Source organism: Lissotriton helveticus, chromosome 3_2 (genome assembly GCF_964261635.1).
Source record: "Lissotriton helveticus chromosome 3_2, aLisHel1.1, whole genome shotgun sequence".
In the NCBI taxonomy this organism is placed as follows: domain Eukaryota; kingdom Metazoa; phylum Chordata; class Amphibia; order Caudata; family Salamandridae; genus Lissotriton; species Lissotriton helveticus.
The window spans coordinates 73,938,165-73,951,506 of record NC_136062.1 but is presented as its reverse complement, the minus strand read 5'-3'; the positions used below and the strand labels follow the sequence as shown (position 1 = coordinate 73,951,506).

General features: G+C 43.6%; 1 protein-coding gene across 1 annotated transcript in view; it reads left to right on the top strand.

The window, feature by feature from the left end:
• GLDN (gliomedin) overlaps nucleotides 1-13,342 on the top strand; it is a 600,890-nt gene that overhangs the window by 412,964 nt on the left and 174,584 nt on the right. The gene's annotated exons all lie outside the window — the stretch shown is intronic.

Below are 13,342 nucleotides of genomic sequence, written 5' to 3'. Positions count from 1 at the left end.
AAACTGCGTGCAGGCCCTACACTGCAGTCCTGAGTTCCCTTCTCCGCGCACCTTTGCATTACTAACCCTGGCATACACAGTGTGCATCACTAGGGACTTTACTAGTAAGGCAAGCATACCAATCATGGCCAACCAATTACCATTACACTTTACAAAGGGAGCCCTTGTACTTTGACACTGATCAGCAGTGGCAAAGTACCCGAAGCATCTAAATTGGAAACTCTGTCAGGAAAACGGTCTAGGGAGAAAGCAAAATGTTTAGCCAACTTTAGCCAAAGAGGCAAAGTCCTACATTGACTATTTTCTTCAACTTCTAGGATGATTTACCTTTATGGGTAGGGCAGTAAAAATATTTTTGCTCTGGGCAGACCTGCAGAGAAATACGTCCCTGAAGAGCTCAACAGAAAAGGTTCATGGAAGAACTTGGGGCACTAAACCTCCCTGCCACAATTCCTACAGAGAAGCAAGATCAAGATGAAAAAACGTGAAACCAGCAGACTAATGAGATATGCAATGAATGCAGAAAGATCGACACATTAGAAAGCCAGCACCGAAATTGCCACAGTGGTCCTGTGAAACGATATCTTCCAATGAGAGCACTCAAGTCATTTCCATACAATATAATCCTTATTGTTTTTTTCATTATGCAAATAAATGTATGAAAATGCATTGCTTATATCCAAGTCAAAATTCAAAGCCACAGAGAAGCACATCAATATTATACAATCTTCCTAAGGTCAGTAGTCCCTAGTAGAAATGTTGCCAGACAATGAAGGGACTTGAAGAAACTCTTCTTTAGTGCAGAAAAAAAAGTGCTGACCTCAGTTTTGTTTGTGGCTCAACAAGTGATTTGTGAGACAGGCACACAGCAGGCTTATACAATTTGTGATAGTCTACCTTTCTGTCTCACAAAGAGAAGAGGATTGTCTGTGACAGATAGTCATTTACTTTATTTGCTATATTTGCATAGCAAACGATTACACAAGGAATCTTAGTTTTGAAATGACGTAAAGTCATAGATACTGACTAGGGAGCGAAAATGTAACAAAGGCTCTGATGCCTTAGAGACTCAGGGGCATATTCTCAAGGATGTATCGTCGAGTTAACAGCACTTTATCGCAGCCAAAGTCACGATAAATGTATCGCCCCATTCACAAGCTGGCCATATCGCCAGTTTACCTGTGATAGCAGCTGCAAAAAACATTGGCACAGATGACCCCGACAACTATCGCTAATGAGATGCAGAGTAGGCGTTCCCGTGCAAAAAGCCACGACAACAACACTCCGCAACATTCTCAGCGGCCAGCCAGATCGGCGATGAGAACCCAAAACATGCGATAAGGCGCGTTAGCAGCAGGCAATTAACACCTGCTCTGACCTGGTGTAAAGTCGGACGACAGCCTGCACCAGAAAAGGGAGCCCAGCCCAGAGCCACACCTGAAGGGCAACAGATGCCATGGAGCCACTAATAATGCAGCTGGGAGCCCCACCAGGGCCACAACCCCAACCGCCATGACCCCCAGAACTCCTCCTCCTGGGCAAAGACATGTCACATCAACCTCACAAAATCATGTCGCCGCAATATCACAACAAGTAACATGCTTGTGTTGTCACAAAAAGGAGCATCACACATTCACCTTCGAAATACCAAACCAAACATTTTATTGAAAAAAAACCAGACTCAAAACAACAATTTTGAAGACTCATGGCGGGTCTCCTCTGGACAATCTGTAGGGCATAGCCTGCAAGACAAAAATCCAGATAAGGTGTGACATGCGCTCATCAGAGGTCCGAGAGAGAGCGAAAGAGAGAAAAAGATGTCAGTCCAGCGTAAGGGTTTGATCAATGACCCTAGGGCACCGGGCTTGGTTCCGTACAGGGCTGGACAAGAAAGTAACTAATGTGTGTGTCCCTGTTGTTGTGTAGGCACTACCCGGACCACAATCGTCAATGTGTCACCCGGTGACACAAGTCCAACGACATGAGCAACATGTACATAAGGGGGAATCAATGACCCTAAATGTATCCATACCTCCACACTTGAAAGATCAGAGACATGACACTTCTGTGTGATTATGAATATTTAATGGACATTCAGTGGAGTGTTTCAGCTGGAGCAGTACAGGGCCATGCTAACTCCACTTTACAATTTTGGCCCGTGGAGGGCCAGCCAGAGTCCTTCAGGGAATGACAAGTCCAAAGAAGAGGAAGAGTTCAGTCCGCAGTCTGATTGCTGTATCATTGGCGATCAAACAGAATATGGCTGTCCATTGCGAGGTCCAAGGTGAGTGTCACAGAGTGTCTCGGGGGACAGTGGAAGGTGATGATGCAGAGGGCAGAACCAAGCAGAAACTGGCCCTATGGCGGAGATGAATGCTACTGCGTCCTTCTTACCACAAAGCCAGATTCATCTGCATCTTCGTCCTCTACTGTTTCATGTGCCTAATGTGTGGGTGGTGGTGTTCTGTCTCCAGCACTGGGTGGCAGTGACACATCAGTGGCCGGAGGTGGAATGTCTGCCGCACTATGTGGCACTGACAATTCAGGGGGCAGAGATGTGGCTGTAGTGATAGCAGCAGCATGCATCAGCGCCAGGCCTTGTGGCAGCGATGCCATGAGGATGGTCCTGAGGTCATTGAGGAACCCAGCTACCTCACACTGGTGTGCAGCCGTGGCAACCGCTCTTTCCTTCTGCGTCCGCTCCATGGTCTCCATTAACCTCTGAATGTGTCACAACTGCTGTGTGACATCTCTAGAGGCCCTCTGACTGGATAGTTTTCTAGTCTCTGAGTCAGGGCTCCAGCAATGCCAGCCATGGTCCATTGGAGAGCATAGAGTAGACTGTGGGTGTCCGTTAGGGACTGTGAGTGGTCCCTGATGGGACTTAGACACCCACGTATGGCATCTAGTTTGGCTGCCATGCGGTCAAACCCCACCCACACCTGTTCAGCCAGATTCTCCTGGCACCCCAACACATGGCGTTGGAAGGCCATGTGTTCTTCGTGGGAGTCCTGGGAGGTGGTGGGTGCTGCCTGCTGCGTGGTCTGTGCAGGGGGTGAAGTCTCCTTGTAGCAGCTGGGCTGCCCTGCTCCTGAAGGTGGGGTGCAGGAGGCTCTCCACCAGCGGTTGGAGGGCGTCAGAGTCGAAGCTATGGTGGTCTTGTTCGTCTTCAGAGAAGAGAGGTTTAGCCTGCTCTGCAGGAGGTGTTGGATTTCCCTCTGCAATGTGAAGGGGAGATGCAATTTACCATTGTGTTCACAAGTATGTTGTCGCTTTGTACATGTTTTCATGCAGACTGCATGACTGTGTACATTGTGGCTGTTTAGGAGGAGCTGCCTATTTGATGCGGGACAGTGGACATTTCAACAACATCACGGAGGATGTGTGTTAGTACTTGTATATTATCAACTCACATTTCCCTGCAATGCCAAATGTGATTGGCCAGTTTCTACACACATGCAGCACCAGTTGTGTCCTGTGTTCTTTTGTGGACGTGTTGCGGTTTGTACCACATCGTTTTCAAAGTTAATGTGCTCTGCATGTTATGTGTTTGTGCTGCATTTTGGGGGAGTCGCCCCTGCAGCTCTGATTTTGCAGCTCCTTCTCCCTTACATGCAGTGTGCCTTTGACTTATGTGCTTATACGGTGCTGTGATGTTGCATGCTTGGGTACATTGGTCTCTTGGTGGGAGTTGAGGGTCTGGGCATGGTTTGTCTACAGATATGCCCTACTTAATTGTGCATGTGTGCCATTGCGCCCATCCACCCCCGTCCCCCCAGTCCCTGTTCGTTACTCATGCTGGTGCTGTTGTGTCTGGTCATGTTCAGCAGTATCCAGTCCCGCAACTCCTGCCACGGTCTCCCCACTGATGACACTGGACACCATTCCCTCCATCTTGTCCAGCTCCTCCTGTGGCGCAGGACTCCCACCTCCAGTCTGCATTACTACCTTCAGGTTGTTGGCGAGTTTCTGCTTGGTTTTGCGCTTGACATCTTTCCAGCACCTCTTGACCTCTTCCATTGTCCTCTTCAGCACTCTGACTGCATTCACGTTGTCCACGATGGACTGCCATATTCCATTTATTGTTGCCAATGGCACAGTGGAGGTGACGAACAGTTGTTGATGGTGGTCTACCACCTCCGTTATCAGGATCCTGTTTTCCTGCGGACTAAACCGCTTCTTCATACTCTTCTTCTTCTTGCCCTTCCCTGACCCCGAGGTCCCAGGGTGGTCCTCCGGGGGGCTTGTGGGGTTCTGGTTGTCCTCTGTACTTGGTCCGGCAACCTCCATTGTGCTTTGCTGTTTGGCTTTTGTTTGTATGTTTTTTTTCTACTTTTATGGTGATTTTTCCTGCCTGACGTGTGAATTGCAGGCCTATCGCTGGTTTTCAATGATTTTTGTATCGGGATTGGCCTCGTCGCAACTTTTTTCGCGTTTGTGTTTCGCATTTTTGCGTCGTGGTGTTGACTTTATCGCGGACATTTGACGTGTTATTGTGGGCCTATCGCATGGTACCGCTGTGTTGTGAATACGTTAACATGGCTTTATTTTCCGGCAATAGCCTGCGTTGTGAAGAGTTGCATTAAGCTAATGTTGTGGTAATTATCACACGTTCTTGAGAATATCCCCCTCAGGGTTTTTATTTGCTTGCAGAAGTTCGGATAGTATAATTGCAGACAAAGACTGATAAGCCGGGATTTCCAAAGTCCATCTGCTTAGCTACAGAATCCTCAACCTCAGTGCATTCTCTAGGAAGGGGAGGATTTGAAATAGCACACGGATAGAAGAACAAGGATTTTGAATGGACAGGGAAAGAAGATGCCAGGAACTCTGGCGCAGTCCCAAAATGCTAGCTTCATGCACAATTTTAGGCAACCTTAAACCTAACACATTCCTCATCGACTAGCAAGTGGAGTTGAGATAACACTGGAGCTATGTGGTTCTCCCATATACATTTGGTGATCATTTGTCCTATTTCATTTTGAAGACATTGTCACATATATCGTAAAGTTCAGTAAGCCAAGGTATAGCCAATTGCAATCATTCAGACTGGCAATAATAATGGATCACACTGCTAAGTGCCGGGAGAGGTATGGCGCAGAAGCCAGGGCGGCTGAGCATGGTGCAGGTGGCAGCTCAGCCGAGCACCCTGTGATTCTGGACAATAGCTCTCTTACAGCCTGATTCATCATTCACCCGTTTTGCGAGCCCCTAATAGCGATTCATAAGGAATCGCTATTAAGGACTTGCAAAACGGGATTCATGTAGAAATTGCATAAAGAAATGCGATTCCTACACATTCCTTATTTGCGATTAGCAAGTTGCTAATCGCAAATAAGGAATAACTGCCCATTCATTCCTATGGGCCAAAAGGCCCATAGGAATGAATGGGGAGTATTCCTCATTTGCGATTAGCACATAGCTAATCGCAAATAGGATAGCGATTTAAAGGGTGCCAGGGGTGTCCAAAGGACACCCTGTAGCACCCCTTAAATGCAAATTGAAACAGGTGTTGCGCACACACATGTCCAAAGGACATGTGTGTGTGCAACATGCAACTTAGAAAAATGCTTTTAAAAGCATTTTTCTAAGTTTTCGCTATTTGCCACGAGGTTTGACCTCGCGGTAAATAGCGGGCCGAAATTGCGAATTCGCAATTTTTAAATGGATGATGAATTGCATTTAAGGAATCTCAAATAGATATTCCTTAAATGTAATTCCTCGCAAAATAGCGAAATCGCTATTACCGATTTTTGCATTTGGGATGAAGAATCCCAAATGCAAAAATAGCGCTCGCAAAGGGCCAGATTCTCAGAATCTGGCCCTTTGCGAGCCGATTTCGGCTTGATGAATCAGGCTGTTAATCTCCCCCACGGCCCGCATTTCCTTGAGACCCTTAGGCGGGTGATTTGTTCACGCTTTTTCAAATAGCAGATTATTTTTATTTTTATGTGATTTGGTTAAAAAAGGAAAGGCATGCCGGTAGCTTTTTAACTGAAAATACCAGGATCTCATTACTATTCCCACTTGTATATTTAGCAATAGAGCTTCATCCAGTAAAACACCTCGATTACTTAAAGATGGCACTCGTGAAACAGAGGGGCATATTAGCAAGGAAGTGGCGGAGAGAGGCGTTAGCCTTCCTGCCTTAACGCCTCTCTCCGCCACTTCGGAAATGCGAGGCTGCACCATATTATCAAGGATATGGGGCAGACTCGCATTTTCCCCTTCTATGGTGCTATGTTTTACAACTTGGCGCCAATGCAGGCAGGTTTGTTTATGTACAGGAAGATGTCCCTTCCTGCACATAACCATACCTTAAATGCCAGTTTTTAACTTACGTTTGTGCTGCTTCATGCAGCACACATGGAAGTTACAAAATAGCATTTAAGGTATGGTTATGTACAGGAAGGGACACCTTCCTGTACATAAACAAACCTGCCTGTATTCGTGCTAAGTTTTACAACTTAGCGCCAATGCAGGCAGGTTTGCTTATGTACAGGGGTACCTTCCTGCATATAACCATACCTTAAATGCCAGTTTTTAATTTACATGTGTGCTGCTTTATGCAGCACACATGGAAGTTACAAAATGGCATTTTTAAAAAAGGTTTGTTTATGTACAGGAACGGATACCTTCCTGTACATAAACAAACCATGCACAAAGCAGCACACATGGAAAAAGCTAAAAAGAGGAGAAATAAAGAATTTCTCCTCTTTTCGCCATCTTAAGACCAGGATTTTCCTGGTCCTAAGTTTGGCGCTGCCACCTATTATCGCCACCCTTGATAATAGGTGGCAGCATCTAATTCAATGCGTGTTGTGGTGGAACGCCCATCGCAACACCCACTCCCCATTTCACGCTAAATTTAGCGTGAAAGGGGCACTATTATCAAGGCAGCGTTAAGCCACTTAACATGGCTTTAAGCCACGTTAAGTGGCTTAACGCTGCCTTGATAATAGGGAGCTGACCCTTTCGCCACCAAAACGTCACAAACAAGTGACATTGTGGTGGCAATAGGTGCTTGTTAATATGCCGCAGAGTATCCTAATACCATCGGCAAATCTCGATGTCCCAACCTATGACTTATATGATGAACTAAGGCATATTGCTAAAAAGCGTTCAATGGAATTAGCTGAACCTGCTTGGTATATGTAAAGAGCGGTAGGGTACAACTATTACTATTCATAGTAATAATAATAATAATAATAATAATAATCTTTATTTAGATGTAAAACATATCTTTAAAAGAATTTACAAATTCACAACCTGACCGAATATTAAGATAAAAACATCTAGGAAATAACAACACAATATAGATATAAAAACACAATCCATTGGCAATCTTTAAAAAAAACAGGGATTTTGTCTCATAATATATTTTAAAATCACAAAAATTGAAACAGGGCACCAGCTTGCATTGGGTATCACCAGATTATGTCTAACATTACTGAGAATAATGCCAGTTGTTACTCATGTCGGTGAGAGAGAAAGGAAAATTAGGCACTTTAACATGATCTCCTTAAGTTAAAGGTGTAATATGCTCGCTGAACACATTTTGTAAATTTTATGTTTAGCACTATGTTTTCCGGGATTAAAGCTGCCATGATGATTACTATTCATAGTCCAGCTCTAGTCATACCCTACTCCCATTATAGCTATTACATCTGGTACTGCATGACCACCTCCATGTGGCAGGGCTACTAAATTGGTGTCCCAATGAAATTAGACTGTCCTGTCCCTCTAACCGATCCTCTGTTTTATGGTACCAGCTGTGGAAACCCTCAATACAAGCCTTCATCAAAATTATTACTTCATGTTCTTACTGCTTGTGGTCTTCACTTCGATGTTTTTTTCTGGTTTCCAGTCTAGTGGTGAAAAGTGGAATCATAAACCTCCCGGGTAGGGCCTAAGTGCACTAGTAAATAAGAGGACTTAATTGTGCCTTGCTGACATCACAATGGGAGTTGGTTGGGGCAGTCGACAGTCAGGCCCAAGCTGGAGGGGCACCAGAGTGTTCCTGTTGGTGGACTAGTAGGCAGCATGAGCAAAGGTAGCACTATTGATCTAGAGGAAAACCACCTGTATACACTAATTGTCTCTGTTGGTGAGCAGTACTATGTACTATGTTGCGTATTGGTACTCTTCCAGCACCGACACCTACGTTGGCACAAAAGTTTAGCTACGGGCCTATGTCTTTATGCCACACGCAGGCACTGTAAATCATGTATTAGAGCTCAGGTTGAATAGAGCTGCTGCCCAAGATTTTAGCTGAGGGGGAAGAACGGTAGGGACTATTCTAGGGTAAACCTAATATTGTAGTGCTGTCCCGAGGTCTACTACCTGCTCCTTGGGTGAAGTCCCTGTCACCACTATTGATCAAAGGTAGGTGTCATGTTGCATGTATCTGGTGATGGATACATGGTAGAACCTGGAATAATGTGGCAAAATGGGCTCTCAGGTTTTAGCTGGCATGGAAGGAATTCGCAGATGAATAGATTAGTTAGTACTGGCGAGCAGGAATGAAGAGTGAATGCTTTTGCTTTGCAGAAGGAAACCAATCTTAAACATGTGAAATGGAGAAGATCGTAAGTGAAGGAAGCTATACATACTTTATATTTAGATGTTAGTTAAGGTGGCCATGAGCCATCTAGATGAAGGGAGTAGTTACGTTTGCTATCCCTGAAGATTTACCACCACCTTAATTCTTCCTCATAAAAAGAATGATTGAAGTTAAACCCTGATAGCGGGAGATAATGGATTCCCAATAGATACTGAGCAGATTTGCAGAAGCTATCCCATTCAAATGAGTAGGTAAAAGTCTTTTTTGTGATGTAGAACAGACTGACACTTTCAAACATTTCAAAACACACTGAAATGTTACTTCTCTGAATATAGATAGAAAATAGATAGATAGGCGCGACTTTGTTGGGTGTACATATGCCCTCAAAAGTTGATTTCCCTGGCGTGCAGGTGACCCATTGTGTTACTAGAGCTTATCCAACTCCAAAAATATTTTGTGCCCCAACTAAGTCTGGCATAAGAAATGTCATGGTGATGGAGGTTTGTATATGGAAGGCATAATGATGACAGACTCATCAAGTAAATCATGTTTTTCACAGAAAAATTGTGATGATTTTGGTTCACAAAACATCTGGCCACCGTGTCTGGGCCTGCCCCCAGACCCGAAACCTGAGGTGAAAAGCTTGGGTGTATGGCTCGAAAAGGATTTATCATTTATAACACAAGCAAAAAAGTAGCCGGGACTTGCTTCGGGCTCCTCAGGTCGATTCGAAAGATCCTGCCCCTACTCCCCCCCAACTCTCAAAAACTGTTGATCCAAGGCCTGATACTATCCAGGATCGATTACAGTAACTCCATCTACTTAGGCGCTCCTGAGGCAACCTTGAACAAACTGCAAAGGATCCAAAATGCAGCCGCCCGGATCCTCACCAACACTCCTGCCAGAGCCTCGGCCAAACCAGCCTTGAAGCTTCTCCACTGGCTCCCGGTAAGAGAACGTGTGAAGTTCAAGGCCCTCTGCCTGGCCCACAGACTGCTTCAAAATAAAGGCCCCCCAATTTTAAGGAAATTCATTAAACCATATAAAGCCCCAAGATCCCTTCGATCCGATCAGGAACATCTCATCTTCATTCCCAGAGTCAAGAAGGCCCGAACAGGTGGAAGGCGCTTCTCGGTCCACACTGCACGCCTTTGGAATGCCTTACCCCGCGACCTGAGAACTGAACCCCACTATCTGCGGTTCAGAAAGCGATTGAAAACCCACCTCTTCCCCTAAATCCTGTCCCCCTTCCTGCCTAGCTGACCTGCAGTAGTACTGATCTTAGCGCTGGGATACTTACGGGTGACTACGCGCTTTATAACATTTTTTAATAATAATAATAATAATGATGGTAATTGACACAGTCTAGTTAATATAACTCTGATAAGTTATATCCACAAATGAAATTTGCATCAATAGCAGTTTATTGCAGCTAGGAAACTGTACATTGTTCACTCAAATGGGAAGGGCTATGCCTGTTACTTCTGCAAGTCTGCTTTCCAAACATAACAAGAGAAGTAACTATTAGTCTACTCCTGAGCCTGGGCACCAACACTCCAGGGAACGGGTTTAGATGTACTGCCAAAATCATTTGTGTATGCTGGTCAAAACCTATGGCACGATTAAGTTGGATTAAGTGCTCAGGTCCCCAATCCTCACTAAGATTAGAGTTCTAGACCACAATATAGCCTTATAGCCCACTGCCGCGAACTATACAAGTTATTAAAGGCCTTGATCCCAAGTTATCGGCCTGAGCCACAGGTGAGGGCCTATAACAAGGTTGATGGCCTTTAACAATTGGTATAGTCTGAGACAGAAGGGCTTTAAGGCTATTATAACATTTCATCCACTAAGGGTAGAACGTTATAAATTAAGAAGGGAGAAACCGGAAGACAACCGTTGGAATGTTAAAGCTCCTATCTTATAAACACAAGCTACTCCATTGTTTTCAATAGGGTGCTCAATGGAAGATGGAATGTTCTAATAGCGTTATTGCCAGGTCTTATGCCTCAGTGGAATAATGCATCCATTTGAGGAGTCATTGACTAACCTCATGGTCACAGGATTGGACCCTTGAAGGTCCACTCAGATTTTCATCCTTTCAAGGTTGCTAAGGGAAGGACCATTTTGTTGGGTAATGCTATATTATTGTAGGACTTTGCTAGAGAATGTGATTATTACTCCTAGATAATGGAGAAGGGTGTAGAAACCACATTTGAAAATGAGCATGTGTGTTCTCTGCACACGTTCAACTTCTGGGAAATTTCGGGGCATATTATCAAGAACGGGCGTTACATTATCGCCGCTTTTATCGGCAGGAAACTGCCGATAAAGCGGCGATAATGTGCTTGATAATATGCTCCATGAATTCCAATCGAAGCCCATGTTAGATGTCTTCACATCTAACATGGGCTTCAATTGGAATTCATGGAGCATATTATCAAGCACATTATCGCCGCTTTATCGGCAGTTTCCTGCCGATAAAAGCGGCGATAATGTAACGCCCGCTCTTGATAATATGCCCCTTCATTTCCAAAGTGTCTTCATTACTCTCTATTAAAGCTCATTTTGTTGCATGGAATATCGCAGGTTCCATTCTCTGACAAACCCTGGGGGATTTCATTGAGAATTCTTGTTAGGGCCTGATGTGAGGGGTTGTTTATTATTCTGCAAGCTGTATTTTTTAACACATTTTTAATTGTATAACTTAATGCATGATGGTTGCCTGAAGGCAGGTACTTTGTTAAATGGAATTTCACAGATTATTGTAGTGGGCAAGGGTTTTTTGTGTTGGGAATCTGCCTGAACAAACTGTGGGGATAGCAGATATGCACCATACTAATCAGAGGCTCTCTTAGGAGAGAGAGTATTTTGCTTTGCCAACAGTAATTTTGTATATATTTGTACTTTTATGACTGTATCCCAAATAGTCAGTTTATGATGGATGCTAGATGGTCACCTCCGTTCAGTAATTGGTCTTAAGTTGATTATGGTGGCAAGCCAATGATAAAAGCTATATCCCTGATGATTGTTTATTATGGAAGTTAATATAAAGACAGTAGGTCTGACAAATTGATTGTGAAAAGCTTTTGTTAAAGTCAACCGACATTTAAGGGTGGACTGTCATTACTCGGAATTAAAGCCTGAAGATAGGTTTTTGTTAAATGGAATCACATAGATTGCCTTAATAGCCAAGGGTTTCGGTGCTGGTCATCCCAACTGACAAACCTTTGGTATAGAAGATTTGAACTTTCAGAATCCTTGTGAGATAGTATTTTGCTTTGCTAACAATGATTTATGGCCTTTTATGACTGTATGCTTAATGGTTGCCTTGTGGGAAAGCTTATGCTTAGTACAGGAATGCAGTTGGTTATGGTGATCAATATTTGATAACAGCTACATACCCGGGTGCTTCAATAGCAAAAAATATTTCTGCTGCCATAGGTCTTATCTGTTATTTATGAAAGTTATGATAATTACAATGGGCTTCACATGTTGGTTGTGACAAGCATATGTTAAAATGAACAGGCACTTAAGGATTAATTATTTTTCTAAATGAAAGCCTACAGATAGGTACTTTGTTGCACTAAATGTCAGATTACTTTTGTAGTAAATTTTTGGTGTTCCAATATCAAAACTTGCACTGTAATAATGCTACAATTTCTTCTTGGGTGACTGCTAGGGTCTTGCAATTAACAACATCAGTAAATGATGCATCCACATATATAAATATATACATCAATATAGATACATGGACTTCCTTTTGATCCACTTCATTCTGCCTTTGGTTTGTCTGAGTGCCATTTTCTCCCTGCTTCCATCCATAACAGTGAAGGATGGCGTAATGGTTCAGTCTTCATCAGTTGTGTATATATCCACTTGGAAATGAGTTGTTCATTACAGGGCTAGTTGGCCAGTCCTTTAGTATGGAATTGTCTCCTTTTATAGCTCCCCTTTCATTTCTTTGCTTCTCTTTTTATGTAAATTTTTCTTAACATTTTAAATAAAGAGGGGAAGCAAATAAATTAAAGGGGAGCTATTATGGTTGTCTAGGCCGTTCTAATGGGTTGTTTGCTTGCCACTCATTTCAGCTGCAGGGTCCCATTCCACGAGGCCACTTCATCTAAACCAGTTGATCACTATTGAATGCTCCATAGTGTATCATTGTTTTACCATACCAAGATGGCCAACACATTGGTTTTAAATGTGATGGCCATGCTGGAACTTTAAAATAATAGACTATTTCCAATATCTTTGCTATGTTTAATTTTGTTATTGCAAGCATGTGCCATCGATGTTTAGAAGGCAGCGGGTTTTCTTTTTTCTACTTGTATTCTTTTCATTCTTCTTTCATATGTTGTTGAGTTTTAGTGTGTTTTTATAGTGGTTGTGTCGGAGGGTGACTGGATGGATGAGTCAGTGGATTAATGAACGGGTGCATGAGTGCCAAGATGAGTGACAGAGTGCATGTATGATGACTTCTTGAGAGTCTACACCCATCAGTCAAACAAAAGGCGCTTTCATTCATAAGCCAGATCCATCGGCATTTCCAACGCTTCTCTCTTCTTGCTGCTCAGACTGTGTTTATGGTATGTTCTAAATAGCCTTGAGCTCAAAGTGTTTGACAATCCAGTAATGTGCATGCTATGCTTTGAACTGGGGGACCCGTGACATTCGATGACCTGGAGGGTAACTGCCCTACGAAAGTACTTACAAAACATGGCTTATTTTCATTCCTTTGAAATTACATGAGGGGAAGAGTTCTTGCTATCCCCCGTT